The sequence below is a fragment of the Zootoca vivipara genome, chromosome 15 (assembly GCF_963506605.1).
Source record: "Zootoca vivipara chromosome 15, rZooViv1.1, whole genome shotgun sequence".
NCBI lineage: Eukaryota > Metazoa > Chordata > Lepidosauria > Squamata > Lacertidae > Zootoca > Zootoca vivipara.
The window spans coordinates 12967404-12987104 of NC_083290.1; positions in this window are offsets into that span (position 1 = coordinate 12967404).

Sequence of the window (19701 nt, forward strand, 5' to 3'; positions counted from 1 at the left end):
TTGTGTCCCAAATATCTGATTTCCTCTAGGTTATCCCTCTCTCTCTCTCTGTGTGTGTGTGTGTATCATTTGTGAAAGACTGGGCAAGCTGGCAGTGAGGAAGGGCGTAACCTGTATCGTAGGCTAATAAAAAGAAAGAAAATGTAATTATACTTCTTTCTGATGTAGCTCTGATCTTCCCAGTCAAGGTAGTCTCATATTGGGCAAGCTTAATCTCCATTCAGGGTGTTTTTGGATGTGCAGCCAAATTTGCCTGAGCTTCTACAGGACTAGAAATGTGTCGGTTCTCTGAAAAGAAAGATTCGTTAAGAAAAAGACGACTGGTCTGTAGGATGTGAAATGTCAGGATATCCCAGGTCACAGTGAGACTTAAGAGTGTGGTCCTAAGCATGCTGACAAAACAAAGAATAGATATGCAGGTGGGCTGCATTGCAGGGGTGTCGCAGCTTTCCAGTGTGTTGCCGAGTTTGTTGTATGAGTATTATCAGGCTGCTGGATAAAAGTCACGGGTGTGTGTCCTTGGTACAATTTGCTGATCAGAAAGTCGGTGGTTCGAATCCCTTTGACGGGGTGAGTTCCCGTTGCTTGGTCCCAGCTCCTGCCAACCTAGCTGTTCGAAAGCACATCAAAATGTGCTTCTTCTTCTTCTTCTTCTTCTTCTTCTTCTTCTTCTTCTTCTTCTTCTTCTTCTTCTTCTTCTTCTTCTTCTTCTTCTTCTTCTTCTTCTTCTTCTTCTTCTTCTTCCTCTGTTTCACACACTACTTGAGTGCTTTTTGCCTGGCTGGAATCTGTCAAACTGTCCTAATGCCTCTTTCTTGTGGGGTTTGTGTGTTTGCACGGTTGGAACATGACCTACTGTACGGCGTTGCATCTGTTGCTCTTCCTGCTTTTAGCTGTTTTTAAACCGTGTGGAAGATCTATAGTTGCTTAATATTGTGCCCTGGCTGCCATATATAGAGCAATAATTTAAACCAAAGCAAGCCAAGGTTCAAGTCCTGCCAGCTCCGGGAGGAGCATGTTGACTGCTACCAGTAGCAGCAAAAGGTCGGTCACGGAATGTTGCCAAACAACACCACTTCTGCTAGGAAAGTGAAAGGGTGGCTTTGTGGTGGCCAAAAAGCACATGTGGTTTAAGCAGGGGTTGTTTTGCTATTGGCAAAAAAGGGGTGCGTGGAGGCAGCAGCGTTAAGGGTGCAGGAGGCAAACAGGCCTGGCAGACATGGGGAAGGTTCAAACTGATTCAGAGTAATCACCTAAATATTTGGTACAGATCTTTAGTGCACATCATTTACATCAAGGCTGTCATATCCTTGCTTTTTACCTGGAGGGGCAGGTGGGCATTTGCTTGAATGCTACTCTGGATAATGAGGAAGCTTTCTGAAATGGCTGGGAGGAGGATTGGGGGGGAGGAAGTGTGTCAAATACTAATTCCTGTAAACAAGGTTTCAGCAAGAAGCAAACAAGCAGTTAATTTCTACTGAGATGAGATGGTTTCTAGCTTAGGAGTGCTTCTTAGGTCTGTCCCCTGGGTGCTGCCATGCCAAAGGAGGGTGGGGGTGTAGGTTTTCCATGTAGAGGCTACCAGTTTAGGGTGGCATGTGTCCTACTTTACAGAGGATAAATCTTCCTTTAGTGAGTCTTCTGTTTGAAGGGATGTCTGGTCCAACTCCAGATCCCCAAGAACAGAGGCTGGATGTCCATCTGTCAGGGATTCTTTAGCTGAGATTCATGCACTGCAGGGGGTTGGACTAGATGACCCTTGGGGGTATCTTCCAGCTCTGCAGTTCTTCAAGGGGGAGCAGGAGGGGCCTTGAAGTTGCCCAATGAACATCTGGACAGTGAACATCTGGACAGCAGACTCAGCAGGCAGGCACTGAGCTCGCTCCACCATAGTCTTCTCTGCAACGTGTGTGAGTGTGTGTGTTTGTTGTGTTTCTATTTAAATTACAGTAACCATTCATAAACTTGCATTCAAACGTACCAATTAACATGCACTGAAATTTATGAATTTATTTTAGCCATGTCCATTAGTTCCAGTAGGTCTGCCCAGAGCATGATGCATGTTGAATACAACCCTTTGTACAAATTGCTGTCTGTCTGTCTGTCTGTCTGTCTGTTAAGGGTGCTGGGAATTGTAGCTCTGGGAGGGTTAAACTACAGTTCCCATGATTCTTTGGGGCAGTGTTTCTCAACCACTGTTCCGCGGCACACTAGTGTGCCGTGAGACGCTGGCTGGTGTGCCGCGACGAGAAGGGCGATTTGCATTGTCACGTGCCTGGCAGCCGCCAATAAACGGCGCTAACCCACCGGAAAGCAATATTTCTCCTCCTCTTTCCCAAAGCTCAGTGCAAACGAGCCTGGCGGCCGCCAATACACATAACTGACCCGCCGGAAAGCAATATTTGGCAAGTGTTTCTTACAGTCATAATTATAATATAGGGCGGCACAGAGTTAATTTTTTAAACTTTTTTAATGGTGGTGTGCCTCGTGATTTTTTTCACGGAACAAGTGTGCCGTGGCCCAAAAAAGGTTGAGAAACACTGCTTTGGGGGAAACTCATGTGCTTTAAATGTGTGGTGTGGATCAGCCCTAAGAAAGAAGAAAATACGTTAGCATCACTCCTGAACACAACCTGAAGGGAAAAGGAAGGTTCCACCTCAGAAATTTATTTACCCTTCATTTTTTTTTGGGGGGGGGAATAATCTTGACCCAATCTACCGTGTTACAATCTATTTATTTTTTTAAAAAGTCGCCTATTATGGAACCCTCAAGGTGGTTTGCAATAAAATCCATTAACAAAATTAAGAACAAAATAAATCCAGCAGAATTAACAGTCAGTGCAAAATCTAACTTGTCTGGAATCAGGAATCAGAAACTTTCACCACGTGTCAAAGCTACATCACCATCACCACATGCATGGAGCAGGGAGGGAGTATTTCCAAGATTGGGAGCCACAACAGAAAAGGCCCTGTTCCTAGTTGCATATGACCTTGGTGACCGGGCAGGTCTGCAGAATAAAAGGTGTTCCCTTGGATAACCTGATCCCAAGTTGTTTAGGGCTCTGTGGCTCAATACCAAAGCCTTAAACAGGTCCACAGTTTTGCATGTCATCAAGAAGAAGAGCCTTCTGGATCAGGCCAATGGCCCATCTAATCCAGCATCCTGTTTTTGCAGTGGCCAACCGGATGCCCGTGAGAAACCCGCAAGCGGGACCCGAGTACAGTCAGAAGCAAAAATACTTCTGAACAGTAGTTGTTGGGAACCACAGGGGTGGCGAGTGATCTTGTGCTTGTGGTCTTCCCATAATAGGAAGCATCTGGTTGGCCAATGTGAGAGCAGGAGGCTGGACCAGACGGGCCATTGGCCTGATCCAGCAGCTTCATCTTATGTCTGTACATAACAAGCAACAGAGATTGAGGGATGGAAAGGGAGAAGCAGAGCAAGCTGTCCTGTGTTAGAAGGAAGGACGAGAAGTTAAACAGGGTGGTGAGATCAAATGGATGGATTATTTTAATCCATTTTAAAATGGATTTTAATTAATTGTTTTTCTTTCTTGTAGTTTTACTGGTGTCAGCTGCCCTGAGCCCGGTTTTGACTGGGGAGGGCGGGGTATAAATAAAAATTTATTATTATTATTTATTATTATTGTTATTATGCCAAAATGGCTAAAATGACTGGAAGAGTCAGAAATCAGGAAGACCAACATTTTAATAAGGACTGGGGGAAATTTACAACTTATCTTAAAAACCACTGCAAAGGGTTAAAATGGTTAGTAGGATTGGAATATCACTTGTAGCTTAATGGTGAATTTTGGACACAATTTTGGAGGTGTAAAAGATTTGGATCATTGCAAAAGATGCAGGAGGAAATGATTGACAATAGGGCCCACAAAAGGGCAGGAAGGAGGTCCAGGAGATTCCTTGGAATCTTGTTCTTTATGCTGTGGCTGTAAAACGTTAATCTGAAAAACCAAATAAATGTAAATTTATACAAAGAATAAGAAGTTAAACAGAGTGTGCCAAAAAGGATCCTAAATCCCTTTGTTGCATCATCCCATCACTACACACAGATGCCTGAAAAAGGGATCTGGACACTGGGATCCGGCACCTTTGCAGGATGGACAGCTGATTGTGTTCTCTGACCCAGCATTTTTTCCTCCATTTCTAACTGTCCTCACGGCATCCTTTGCTTACAAATTGACAACTTTAATCCAGGGAGCATTTCTTCCTGGCTTTCATCTGATTTCACAAAAGGAGAGGGGAACATACAATAGTGCTGACATCAAACATTTGAAGATTTGCCAAAACGTTAAATGTAGCAAAAATTTTGTTTTAATCTTAACATTACTTGGGGGCACCTGCTACATGCATTTACGTTGAATAGATGCTTGGAGGTTGTGGTGTTGTTGGGGGGGGGGGGAGAGAAGTCCCACAGAACCTAAACGGGGAGGCTCTCTCTTTCTTGATTAATTAATAAGGTTTGATGAGGTATTTAAAATTACCTTTAATCACCGTACTTAACAGGGTGGGGCGGCAATTTTGTGCTGAGGCAGATCGTCTATATTTTCAGAACTGTTTGCTTAACGCCGAAGGTTACGAAGGGAAGGGATAGCATCTTCATTAAAAATGCTGTGTTGCCTTGATAAATCGGGAAAGTGGAGCAAGATAACAAAGGGGCAAAATTCAACAAAAGATAAAGTTGGGGTGGCAACATGCAGGAAAAGCGGGAAAGGAAAAACGAGGGAACTGCTGTAGACTGAATGGAACAGGAGCGGCATTAATTAGGGACATAACGTATGCCAGTTTGGGAGGAAGAAATGTATAGAGCAGGCATCCCCAAACTGCGGCCCTCCAGATGTTTTGGCCTACAACTCCCATGATCCCTAGCTAACAGGACCAGTGGTCGGGGAAGATGGGAATTGTAGTCCAAAACATCTGGAGGGCCAAAGTTTGGGGATGCCTGGTATAGAGCCAGAGATAGATGCATTAAAAAAAAACACCATTCAGTATGGCATGCCTAGATGCTATATTTGCCATGGATGCTTTAGCTGAGATTCTTGCATTGCAGGGGGTTGGACTGGATGACCCTTGGGGTCCCTTCCAACTCTACAACAATATGATTCTATGGTTCTCGCCCTCTGCATTTTCTCCTCACAGCAACCTTGTGAAGTAGGTTAGGCTGAGAGTGATTGCCTGCTCAAGGTAACCTAATGAGTTTCATGGCTGAGTGGGGGATTTGAACCCTGGTTTTCCAGGTACTAGTTTGACACTCTAACCACTACACCACACTGTCTTTCATTTTGTTCAAGTAATTCAAGTAAATCAAGTTCATTTTGTTCATTCCCTCCGGGCTGGCTCTGGAGGGTGGCACAGCCTGGCCCTGGCCTTTTTGAGCTCAACGTTTGTTGATGGAAAACCGGAATATGAATATCGGATCAAAATCACATCAAATCTCAGGTTGCAACCCCAAACACACTTGCTAGGGATTACGTCTCGTTTAGGGTGAACTCTTACGCATCACCAAAAAGAAAAGAGAAAAGAGGACACAGACTTGCGTGTGCTAAATTGTATATAGTTACTTTAGAAATAATTACTATAATTTAAAACGAAATACAGGGTTGTATCCAATATTAGTCATACTTAGAGTAGACCTATTGAAACTAGAGGACATGAGTAACCTAGGTCTCGACAAATCCCAAGGGGTCTATTATGAGTAGAATCTAGTTGGATCTATCCCACCATAGCAGGGAAGCCTTTGAGATGCTGAAGTGGCTGGACCAGATGGGCCACTGATCTGATGTCTTGTACCAAAGTTGGCAATGAGTTAGCAGCAAGGGTGGCTAATAGCTCTGTGCATTTAAATGGCTTTGATTTCAAAGGGAAAAAATCAAGACAACAGCGATCTTATAATGATGGGTGTGGCTAAGGGATGTGGAGCCTCAACACGGGAGCCAGGCACTTGTGGGTTTTGATCTTGGCTCCCAGCCTCAGGCAAAGGAGCATAGCTTTGGGCTGTGGGTCATCTCCCTCTGACAGAAGAATTAATGATGGCAGCAACTGATATTCAGAATCATTACTGCCTCCAACCGTGGGGGCAGAGCGCAGCCCGGGCACTGAGGACCAGCTCTGAGGGCCTTCTGCTAGTTCCCTCATTCAGAGAAGCGAACCAGGCAGAGGGCCTACTTGGTGGTGGTGCCCACCCTGTGAAACGCCCTCCTGGCAAATGTAAAAGAGATAAACAATTATTTGACCTTTCATCTGAAGGCAGCCCTGTATAGGGAAGTTTTTAATGTCTCTCTCTCTCTCTCTGTGTGTGTGTGTTCTTATATCTGTTGGAAGCTGCCCAGAGTGGCTGGGGCAACCCAGTCAGATGGGTGGGGTACAAATCATAAAATTATTATTATTATTAGCTGTCACGGTGAACAGCCATCATAAGGCTTTTTGTGCAAGCCTTGCTCACAAACCAGGATCTTTTGCCTACTCATTCCCAGTCATCTAAATGTACCATTGACCAATGTTCTCAAGGCTTTTCTCAAAGTCGCCCTTGAACAACTAGGACTAGCAACTTGTCCTTTTAAAACAACAACAACAACTAGCCCAAAGGATTTGGGATTCTGACATAGACATCTGTTTTTGTCTGTTACGGCTTTAATCTCCTCATGGCCACACAGGTTTATGGTTCTCTTCCCGCCGTGCCAGGGACAAGGCCGAAAATGTATTCCTGAGCTTATATTTCCCAAGAGGAGGGCAGCCCTTTGCCCATTCCTGTGAGATGTCCTGAGGATGGCATTGCTTCATCTCGTGCTCGTAAAATACTTTGAAGATTAAAGGCCTTCGTGCTCCAGGCATTGCCAAGTGTTTTATATGGCAATGATTATCAAAGTGCTTGGAATGCATTGAGAAAGATCCAACCTTTATAATTCACAACGACTTGTGCTAGGGTTTAATATGAACACAGGGATTAGCCATTTCTCATGGAAAGAAGGAAGGAAAAGGCCCATTGCTGTGTACCTGTTAAGCTATTGATTTGAACCCGAGGGCAGTTTCACATGAACCCTCTCGGAGCAGCTGGAACTGGGGTTGAGTTGTCACCCAGAAGTGGCCCTAGCTTGTTGGCAGAACTCTCCTGTGGTACACAGCAGGCTAACTGATAACTATGAGGCTGAAAACCTTAGCGGAGAGATGAATCAACAAGAGCTTCGGTTGATTAATCAGTGCGTATCGGTCAACATTGTGGAGATGAACGCCACAGGGACACTTGGAACAGAGCCATTGTGGTGTAGTGGTTAAGAGCGGTAGACTTGTAATCTGGGGAACCGGGTTCGTGTCTCTGCTCCTCCACATGCAGCTGCTGGGTGACCTTGGGCTAGTCACACTTCTTTGAAGTCTCTCAGGCCCACTCACCTCACAGAGTGTTTGTTGTGGGGGAGGAAGGGAAAGGAGAATGTGAGCCGCTTTGAGACTCCTTTGGGTAGTGATAAAGCGGGATATCAAACCCAAACTCTTCTTGGAACACCGTGATTCTCATAGCAAGTAACATTGCCTGTGGCCTGTTAGGCATTGTGGCAAGCTTTACTCCGCCTCCTGTAAGCTGTACAGTAGTTGCTTTCTCTGCAATTCTGACCCCGTTTACCTGGCAATAAGCCCTGCCAAATCCTCACTCCTGAGCTGGCATAGTTAGGGTTGCACTGTTATTCTGCAATGACCGATCCTCCACCAACTTAAAAGTCAAGATCACATTTGTGCTTTGGGTTCAAGTAGCAAAGGGAGGGGGAGAGGGCGGTTATAGAATCATAGAATCATAGAATCGTAGAGTTGGAAGAGACCACAAGGGCCACCCAGTCCAACCCCCTGCCAAGCAGGAAACACCATCAAAGCATTCTTGACATATGCCTGTCAAGCCTCTGCTTAAAGACCTCCAAAGAAGGAGACTCCACCACACTCCTTGGTAGCAAATTTCACTGCTGAACAGCTCTTACTGTCAGGAAGTTCTTCCTAATGTTTAGGTGGAATCTTCTTTCTTGCAGTTTGAATCCATTGCTCCGTGTCCGCTTCTCTGGAGCAGCAGAAAACAACCTTTCTCCCTCCTCTATATGACATCCTTTTATATATTTGAACATGGCTATCATATCACCCCTTAAGCTTCTCTTCTCCAGGCTAAACATACCCAGCTCCCTAAGCCGTTCCTCATAAGGCATTGTTTCCAGGCCTTTGACCATTTTCGTTGCCCTCTTCTGTTATCCTATGATGTATATTACAAATCTCTGTAGCACATGAAATAGAAGGCCATGCACAATGCATAGTGGCTGAGCATTCATAGGCATGCATGTCTGCGGGAGTCCAGAGGTTCCCGCCAAAAGACTCTGGGAAGCTGAACCCTGGTAAAGCCATGCTAACGGATTTTTAGCAAGGCATCTAAGCAAAGGGGAAAATAGGGACTGAAACTGAAAGCCACATGGCCATAGCTGTCAAGTTCTCCCTTTTAAAAAGGGAAATTCCCTTATGCTGAATAGGCTTCCTCGCGAGAAAAGGGAAAACTTGGCAGCTATGCATATGGCTGCAGTGACTAGAGCCACATACCCTCTGACATTTCTCTGATGAGAATACGGACGTCTAAGTCAATAATTATAATTATACCTAACCCATCTAACTGGGTTGCCCCAGCCATTCTGCGCAGCTACCAAAATATATAAAAACATAATAAAACATGAACCATTAAAAAACCTTCCCTATACAGGGCTCCCTTTGGGTGTCTTCTAAAGGTTGTACGGTTACTTATCTCCTTGGCTTGGGGGGTTGCATAACTCCGTAGCCTCCAATGATTCTCCGATGAAAATAGGGATATCCTAAGGAAAAGCGGGACATTCCGGGATCAAACCAGAAACCGGGGTGGCTTCTGTAAATCCAGGGCTGTCCCTGGAAAATAGGGACACCTGGAGGGTCTGCAGCTGCCTTTGCCAACTGAGTGCTCTCAAAATGTTTTAGACTACAACTCCCATCAGCCTGAGTTAGCACTCAAGGAGGACCTCAGCACAACAGCAGTTTCCCCCATTTGTGATTCCCAGCAACTGGTATTCAGAGGCATTGTAGCTTCTGACAGTAGAGTTAGAACTTAGCTATCAGTGGCTAGAAGCCATTAGTAGCTTCGTCCTCCATGGACTTCTCTTTTAATTCTCTCTCAAAGAGTTGGTGGCCATCCCTAAATTTGTGGGAGTAGATTCCATAGTTCAAATGGCACCCCTCTGGGGCTTGCCACACCAGAGAAAAACAGTTGAGTCATCTCTCGGTTTAGGAGAGCCTGCAATTTTGATTAATGAGCAGTGCAATCTATTCACACCTGGAGAAGTGACTTCATTTCCTCGACAGCAACGTGCAGTTAAAAATTTCCACCCGCAGTTTTCTTGGTTTCCTACCAGTTGACTTCTCCGCAGCTTCTCCTCCTAGGTTTCAGAGATGTCCTTAGTTGATATGGTTCTTCTTGTCTCACGGGCTTTTTGTGATTTTTAATACAAACACAAGACAAAATATGTTTCCCAAGGATTTGAATCTGAAGAGCAATTTCTTTTTTGCCACTTGGAAGGTTCCTAGATTTGCCAGGGTTGGCAGACAGGATGAATCCAATCTCATGGGCCCATCTTCATTTTTGCCGTAGCATCCTTGGTGCTGGATGTCTTGGGCCTTGGCTCTCTCTAACTTGAATATTAGTCACTTTGCCACATCTTTGATGGGGCTCTTTGCGGTGTAGAGGGAGCAGAAAAATCAAGGCTGCTTGAAACATGGAGAGGAGTGTTGGAGGAATTGTATTCTTCATAAAGATGTAAATCTATTTCCTATACTATCACAAAAAGTAGAGTTAGGTAACATGGAATTTCCATGTATATGCCCTCAGTTTTGTTCATATCATGTGTTATACAAAGTGTGACTGGAAAGTTCGGTGAATGGTCACAGAAATAGGACAGGGAGAAATATTCGAACATACAATCGGCATTGGAAACCCACGAAATGCTCACAATTGTGTATGGAGATGAAGCTGTAACGTGAAAGACAGCATATGAGTGGTTTAAAGTGTTTCTGTGAAGGGCGGCAGACCGTTGACAAGCAAAACAGTGGCAAATGTTGACAGAGTTTGTGAGTTATTGATGCGGGATCAGCGTTTGTCGGTCCGAATGATGGCGGAAGAATTGCATATTCCATGTGAAATCATTACTGAGGTTACTGAGTTGTCCCACCCTCAATATTCTCCCAATCTAGCCCCACCGGATTTCTTTCGTTTTACAAAACTGAAATCTACACTGAAAGGGCACAGATTTTCCAACATTCCACTCGTCCTAGCTGCTGTAATGAAGGAACTGAAAGCAGTACAAAAAAAGAGGACTTCTCCAAAAGTTTCCAACAGTTCTACAAACATTGTCAACGGTGCATTGTATCAGAGGGGGCCTGTTTGAAGGCCTGTAAGGTATGTATGTTCAAATATTTCTCACTGTAATAATAATAATAATAATAATAATAATAATAATAATAATAATAATAATTTATTGTTTATACCCCGCCCATCTGGCTGGGTTTCACCAGCCACTCTGGGCGGCTTCCAACAGAATGTTAAAACAGTACAGCATCAAACATTAAAAACTTCCTTAAACAGGGCCGCCTTCAGTTGTCTTCTAAAAGTAAAATAGTTACTTATTGCCTTGACATCTGATGGGAGGGCATTCCACAGGGCGGGTGCCACTACCGAGAAGGCCCTCTGTCCGAATTCTGTGACCATTCACTGAACTTTCCGGTCACATCTTGTATAAATGCACAACAAGTGGGTACGATCACATTTGTTGTACACATCCTCTGATGCAGATGTGGCCTCTGGCTATATCCTCTGCAGCTGCACACTCACGGAAGGACAACCCTTCACAGATCTAATACTTTCACAGATCTAATACTGGGAGCCAGTGTGGTGTAGTGGTTAAGAGCTGTAGACTCGTAATCTGGGGAACCGGGTTTGCTCTGCTCCTCCACATGCAGCTGCTGGGTGACCTTGGGCTAGTCACACTTCTTTGAAGTCTCTCAGCCCCACTCACCTCAGAGAGTGTTTGCTGTGGGGAAGGAAGGGAAAGGAGAATGTTAGCCGCTTTGAGACTCCTTCGGGTAGTGATAAAGCGGGATATCAAATCCAAACTCTTCTTCTTCTTCTTGTTTCAGAAATTGCTGGTCCTGCCTTGTGTGGGGATTCACTTAAATGCTGCTTCTCAGGCAAGAACCTTATAGATGTATACAGGCTCCGACCACCACACCAGCCATTGGTTGCTCCTGGGCAGTAAGGAGTAAAAGGAGACTTCCTGGCCAAGTGGTGCTCCACTTGCAAGATCTAACTGAACTCTGGATATCATGTTTCTGGACTTGTGCTTTGTCCCCAGTTCCCGGTGTGCCCTCTGATGCTGATTACTCTTTGGCCCTGACTCTTGGTTTCTGCCCAGGTTGGCCAAGACTTGTTAAAAGAGGACGATGTATAAGAAGGGAGATCATCCCTGGTTAGCATCCCTCAGGCTGATCAACCACAGATAGCATCCTTGAAGCTGACCATCCACTTTCTTTCTGAATTTACATCTATACATAAGGTTGCCATATTTCAAACAGTGAAAATCCGGATAGAAAAGTTGTTGAGCTTTTGTTTTGTTTTGTTCTGTTCTGTATTTTTTGGGGCCAAAATCGCAAAATAAATTGCTGTTTTGGAGCTGTTGTTATGGAAAATTGCCAAAAATGGCACTGCCAATGTGGGCTGCCGTACACCTGGATTTCCCTGGACTTTTTCGATTTCCACCCGGACATTGCTACCAAATGCAGTATTCCAGATATGTCCAGGATATTCCGGACATATGGTAACCCTATCTATGCATATCAGTGAGCATATACATATTTTATGCAGATCTGTTTCCTCTTTTATCCTCTTTTTGGCGATGGATTTTCTTGTTGTTGTTGTGCTACTGGATCAGTTTTTGTGCTGACAACCAGTCCTGAATTTGAGCTCTTTAGCAGTTGATAGCGCTGTGGAATAAAGTTTCCTGGAGGTGGGGGAAAAAGGGGGGGGTGAAATGCTGTCCTTTTTCATCCCCCCTGAATCTTCCTGCCCTCCCTTCGAACATCTAACACTGCTAGCAGATTCCTGTCGCAGGAAGCTGGGAGACATGAAGGCTTGCCTTGTTTTGTGCTGGACCCCAGGCTATGACACGGGGATCTCCCTTAGAACCTAATGGAAAGGCAAGATCTGCTGAAGTGTTGATGTTGTGAGCCCTCCATCCTACGCTCAGGTTGCGCATATATATTTAAATAAAGCCTTATAGCCTAAGGACACTACAGTCTCACTTGAGACTGTATTCCAAGGCAACTGAACCACAAGTAAGCACTGGGACCCCTGAAATCTCTTGCTGCTTAGAGACTCGAGTGCATGTACCCCTGGTGTCAATAGTGGGATTGTGTTTCCTAGAGGAGGAAGTGTGAAGCCCTCCACCATGTGTTCAGGCTGTGTATAGGTGCAAATAAAATGCTATACCCTAAAGGCACCACAGTCTCCGTTCACCTTCATTCCAAGGAAACTAAACCTGGGATAAAGCACTTGGAAGCCCTGGAATCACTCGCTGCTCAAAGATTCAGTGGGTTTGCAACAATATGGAGGCAGGAAAATTTATTAATGGAAGTGATGGAAGTTCTGTTTGCTTGACTTCAAACGATCGTTTTAATTAATTTATTTTTTGCAGGCAATTGGTTTGCCTTGTGATCCACAAGAGGATGCATTTTAAGCCAGGGCTGCCATTCCTGCATAATCTAAACGGACATGAATGATTATGGATGGCGAAGGTGGCCGGGAGAGACAAGGAAAGAAATCCGAAGGCTGGGCAATTGCCATTCTCTCTGTGGCAGGATGGCACCTACCTGTAAGCCCCTCTTTGATCTTAATGCAAGAGGATGAGTCCTGCCAGAGAATATTTAGACTCGGATTGGCAGAGAGGTTGTGACAAGGAGGGGGCAGTGGAAGGAGGGGGAGAGATGCCCCCACGAGACCCTTTGGAATGATAAATAACGTGTCAAGTGGATGCCTCCCCCCATAGCATTTCAAACGGTTCATGCACTACAATTCCCCCTTCATCCTGGAACCACAGTTCTCATGAGAATATTTGTAACTTCTCAACGAGGGACAGAAAACGGTCTAAAGGGGGATGATTAAGGACCAAGAAAAGAATTAAAACCGAGGAACGTGGCAAGGAGCGCAAAACATTTCCCTGCTAACGTTCGGAAGGAAACCAAAATGTTATTCTGTCGTATCAAGCGCAGGGGGAACCCACCTCCAGACTTTTGGTTAGCTCTCAGCGATGGATCTTTCTTCTAAATAGGAAGCCAGCGGCAAGAAGATGCCGATGCTTCAATGAACATTGATGGCTGGTGCCTATCGGGCGATGCACATGCGTGGGAAGTGGAGGCGTGGAGAGAAGCAGAGGGACGGGTTGATTGGCACCAGGGAAAGAAACAGCTTGCTGGGGGCTCCAAGGATTTGTTCTGAGACCCCCGATTGATGTTGTTTCAAAGAATAGCGTCAAAAACTGGAATTCTTGCCACCCACTCACACAGCTTGTTTCATTGCTTACTGTATTTTATTTCTTGAAATTCATGATGATAATAATAATAATAATAATAATAATAATAATAATAATAATAATATATTTATACCCCACCCTCCCCAGTCAAAACTGGGCTAAGGGCAGCTGACACCACTAAAATTACAATAAGACATAAAAGAAAGAAAAACAATTAATTAAAATACGAGATTAAAATACAGTTTAAATTTAATTTTTTTAAAATGCAGCCTCATTTTAAAGTAGCCCAAATAAAAAACCATAAGGGAGGAAAACGTAGGGGTCAGACATAGGGGTCAGACATAGAGTCCAGCCCAAAGGCCAGGCGGAACAGCTCCGTCTTGCAGGCCCTGCGGAAAGGTGTCAAATTATCATTATTATGATAATAATGCACAACAGAATCATAGAATTGTAGGCTTGCAAGGTACCCCAAGAGTTGTTTAGTCCAACCCCCTGCAATGCAGGAATCTTTTGCCCAACATGGGGCTCAAACCCACAACCCTGAGATTAAGAGTCTTATACTCTACTAACTGAGCTATTCTAGCATGCTGAACTACATCAGGTATTCATAAATGTATACATATGAACCTTGTATTCCACCGTGGAATATATATTAGGGTATTTTTTTTAAAGCTCTATTTTTTATCTTGTATTTTTGCGTTCCTTGCCTTTATGACTGTTTTTATTATGTGTCTTGGTTTGATCTAAGTGTTGAGTTCGGCGGCAGCACCAGGTTCAGGAAGGCAGAGCAGCTCCTGCCACACAGCTCTTCCCTTGTGCTTTGATATAATTTCTTTTATTCTTGAGACTCTGGGCTGCATTTTGTATTTTTAGTGGATCTGTAATCTGCATGGAGGACTTAGTTGTATGGGAGTTACGCAAATGCAATCACTCAATAAATGAATAGAATCAGTGCCTCATCTTGCCCATTGCTGGATGACTACCATTAAACAGAATGGTGAAAGAGAGAGGCCATATTTGCACTGTGCATTTAAAGCTCTATGATGCCTCCTGGAACAGTCATGGTTTACCCCAAAGAATTCTGGGAGCTGTAGTTTGCTGAGGGTGCTGAGAGTTCTTCGGAGGTTACTATTCCCCTCAGAGATTCCTCCTTCTGTGTCCTCCTAATGAAATTTCCCTGTGCCAGGGAATGTTTCCGTCAATCCATGAACACTGTTGCATAAACAAAATCTGTGGGCAGGAAGAGGAAGTTTATACAGCAACAACGAAGGTCAGGAACCAATCCCATGCCCTGCAGCAATTCACTAATGAAACTCGGAACATGCTTGCAACTAGAGGTGGAGGAGAAGTTTGATTCTGTATGCTTTTAAAAGCTTAATTTTCTTTTAAAAGAAAATTCGCATTTTCTGAAGCACTAGGCAAACTGAAACACAGCTCTAGTTACAGGTAGGTAGCCGTGTTGGTCTGAGTCGAAGCAAAATAAAAAGATTCCTTCAGTAGCACCTTAAAGACCAACTAAGTTTTTATTTCGGTATGAGCTTTCGTGTGCATGCACACTTCGTCAGATACACGGAAACACAGCTATCCTTCAAAATTCGCAACCAGCTGAATTTTGCAAAACGGTTTTCCATCCAAACAGTGTTAACAAAAATGGGTATATTTATATTGTCTAAAAGTGTGCATTGAAATTAACACATTAGTGGGGATACCATGCATGGGTGCATTGTGTTAGGAGAAATGGCTTGGGAAAATGTGTCGCATTGGTCAAAACTGCATGCAAAAATGTGTTTATTGGGAGAAATGTGGGGTATAAATAAATAAAATAAGGAAAACCAAAGCAAAGGAAGCTAAATGGGAAAATATGGCATGCAGGGGTTCTTTGCTGAAGGCATAGGAGCATTTTGCCCCCCATATTCTTGGTTCAATTTCAATGGGCATCTTTGCAAAATTAATCACCATCTTTGCAAACATAAGGATCACCACATTTTAAAATCCTCTTCTATGTCTTACAAACAAGGTGTTGCAAGTCTCCTCCTTCCAACATCTATGTTTTTAAAACATCATCTTGAGCTACACACATTAACAGGGGAGTGATATTTATACCAGGGCTTCAAAACCAGGGCTTCTCCAAACATTGCTGGACTTCAATTCCCATCAGCCCTGACCATTGGCTGTTCTGACCGGGGCTGATGGAGATGAGGCCCCAAAAAACATCTGGAGGGTCACATGTTCCCCATCCCTGCACTGTATGTTCAACCAAAGGTGTCATGGGCTTTGAAGAAACTTGATCTCAGGACGCAAGGGAGAAACGTGCTAAGAGGAAGCCACGCTTGGCAAATCCACACCGTGATCAACTCCCGCCTGGTAACCAATGTCCCCACTGTGGAAGGACGTGTGGATCCAGAATTGGCCTCCACGGTCACTTACGGACCCATTGTTAAAATCGTGTTTATGGAAGACAATCTTACTCGGCTACGAGTGATCGCCAAAGAAGAAGAAGAAGACGACGACAACTGTATGTTCAGTATTCTTCTCATCTCCCAAGGCTAGGCTATATATTGGACAGGCTTCTCTAGTGCTTGAAGTACCCGCTTGACCAGAAAGGATGTTGGAACAAAAGGAGCGAGTGTCACGCCGCAGGAAATGACGCCTCTCTCCTTCTGCCTCCAACCTCTTAAAAACAAAAGCACAGACTGAAGCCAAGCTGTTCCATTCGCCTTTCATCTTCATCTTTGCTTCAGCACCTCTTTTACTTTGGAGAGAAATAAACTAACTGACAACAGGCTGACAAAACAGGCTGCGACTGTTATTTAAAAAATGCACCATCCATTAAAGCCGCTTCTACATCCAAGTTGCAACCTTTTTTGCTAGGAGTCCCAGTGCCAAGTGAGAGAATGTGCAACCCCACCCCCGCCACCCCCACATAAAGTCTGGGTCATTTGTGTTTCAACCACACCTCATAGATCCACTTCTCCTTGGGCGCCGCTGTTATCACCCCTTTCTCTCGCCTTGATTTATTAACTGTGGAGCTGTCGAATTATGAAAACCAAGGCCCGAGGAATAATTATTAATGTTCAAGGAATTCATTTCACACTTGAACACTTCCCCCTCTTTCTAACAATTTGCTGAGGGCCTCCTCATTTGGGTTGATGGGGCAGCGAAACAAGGGAACTTGCATTATGTGCAATTAGCCCAGGTAGATGGTAAAAGGTAAAGGTAAAGGTACCCCTGACCATTAAGTCTAGTCGCGGATGACTCTGTGGGTTGCGGTGCTCATCTCGCTTTACTGGCCAAGGGAGCCGACGTAGAGCTTCCAGGTCATGTGGCCAGCCGCTTGTGGCGAACCAGAGCAACGCACGGAAACATCGTTTACCTTCCCGCCGGAGCGATACCTATTTATCTACTTGCACTTTGACGTGCTTTCAAACTGCTAGGTGGGCAGGAGCAGGGACCGAGCAACGGGAGCTCACCCCGTCACGGGGATTCGAACCACCAACCTTCTGATCGGTAAGCCCTAGGCTCTGTAGTTTAGACCACAGCACCACCCGCATCCCATCAGGTAGATGGAGGAAGATGCAAAAGACCCATATCAGGACTTCCTTCGTGTGGACAGTGTCTCTTCAGATCGTCCAATTTCCCCTATTTTCCAGAGACAGTCCCGGATTTACAGAAGCCATCCTGGTTTCTGATTTGATCCCAGAATGTCCTGCTTTCCCTTAGGGCGTCCCTATTTTCATCGGAGAAATGTTGGATCCATTGGGGTTATGGGACCCCCGAGCCCATGCGATAAGTAACTGTGCAGTGGTAGCTCAGGTTATGAACTTAATTCGTTCTGGAGGTCCGTTCTTAACCTGAAACGGTTCTTAACCTGAGGTACCACTTTAGCTAATGGGGCCTCCCGCTGCCACCGCGCTGCCACCGCACAATTTCTGTTCTCATCCTAGGGCAAAGTTCTTATCCCAAGGTACTCCTTCCGGGTTAGCGGAGTCTGTAACCCAAAGTGTTTGTAACCTGAGGTGTTTGTAACCCGAGGTACCACTGTACAACCTTTCGAATACATCTGGAGGCAGACCTGTATAGGGAAGTTTTTTAATGTTTAATGTTCTATTATGTTTTTTTTTATAAATGTTGGAAGCCACCCAGAGTGGCTGGGGCAACCCAGTCAGATGGGCAGGGCATAAATAATAAAATTACTATCCTTATTGAATAGGATGTCCCCCATTTTCATTGGAGGGCATGTCTCTCTTCTACAATTAGTGGAAAGAGAAGACAAGACTGAGAGGCGATACGATAGCTTGTTTTCTGCTGCTCCAGAGGGAAGGCTCTGAACCAATGGATTCAAATGACAAGGAAGGATATGCCAACTAAATATCAGGAAGAACTTTCTGAGGGTAAGAGTTGTTAGACAGAGGGACAGGCTCCCTTGAAAGGTGGTGGACTCTCCTTCACTGGAGGTTTTTAAACAGAAGTTGGATGACCAGCGATTCTTTAGCTGTGATTCTTGCATGGCAAGGGGTTTGAACTAGAGGAGCCTTGGGGTCCCTTCCAACAGTTCTAAGATTCTATGGTTCTACGAAAGACTGGAGGAATTTCTGAAATGTCCTTTGGAGGAGAGAAGCCAGGGGACGTTGAAAAAAGAGAAAGCATCGGGAGTCAAACAGGTGTTATGGAAGTGCAGCGGTAACAGATCGGGGATGTTTGATTCAGCCAATTTTGCCCTTGCATGTTCCTGCTGGAGGTCCACCCATACTGGAACATAGGGGAGACAATGATTCACCATTTTGCTTTACAAGACCTCTGCACTGCGTTATGTTAAAAATTCACCATGTTTTCCAAGAAGCCAAGTACCTTGTTTTATTTCATTATTTTCTTTAAGGCAATTTCAATGCTACACAATTGCACTTCCTCCATGATATTTTTCAACTACCCATTCCCTGGAGGTCGAGGCAACTAATGCTTTTAGTTTGTTTGGTTGTTTGCACAAAACAAAATGCAACAGCGCTCAGCGTAAATGGCATATTTTGTGCTTCAAAATAACAGGCGCAGATCTGTAAATGATGAGGAAGGAAGGCAATAATTCATCGTTCACCTGATTTCTCATGAAGCAGTGTGTGCTCATTTCAGTAGGCAGAGCTGTCAGTTTGCACACACACACACACACACACACACACACACACACACACATATATATTAAAATGAATGTAAGCTGAGTGGTTAATGCGCACAAGAACCAGTCATTGTGCACATTCTCCAGGGCCTCATGGGGAATGTGCACATAATCCAGCCGTGAAAAGAGAATTTTGCACATTTCCCAATCAATGAAGATAACTTTCAATAAGCCTTGGAAAATTTGCAAATATCAACTAAATTTGTGTATAATCTGGCCTTTATGCATAATCCCCAATGGGCTTTGAGGAACCTGGGTATCTTGATTGCATTTTGTACATTCTCCAGACAATATGCACATTCTCCTGCCAGTATGCAGGGTCTCCAAGAAACATGCCCATCCCACCATCATTTGGAAGTGTGCAGTTTGCACAAGGCTGCTTCTGACCCTCTTCCAAATTGAACATGCCCCACAACATACCCTCCTGCTAAACAGCTGGAAGAAAAGTTCAGATAAAGATTTAACTTGTACCAAATGTACAAAATTCAGCACATGTAATTTATATACAGATGGCTCTTTATTCTACAAGTGTCTCCCTATGTGTGATGCAAGTCTACTCTCCAACCAAATTCATAAGCCATGCGCTGCTTACCAAAAGCGTCCCTTCTCCTTGGCTGGCTGTGGGGCTTGCGGAGGGAAAGCCAGCCAAACGCTTTGTGCGGCTCTGGGGCTTTCCCTCCACCCGCCCCACAGCCGGCCAGGGAGAAGGGAGACGCCACCGGGCAGCGGGGCAGGCTGGCCACCAGCGGCCCTGCTTCTAGGGGGGCAACTGCCCCCTCCTGCCCCCCTGCCTATGCCCATGCCTTCAGGTCAAGTGCTGATGCTTGGGCATGTTCAATTGATATAGTTGCCAAGCAAACTAGTCTCTTTTGCAACGTGGTTGAGCGTATGAAAGTTTTTATAAGGTTGAGCTTTGAGAAACTGATTTCAGCACTTGCCACTGACACCGAGAGTG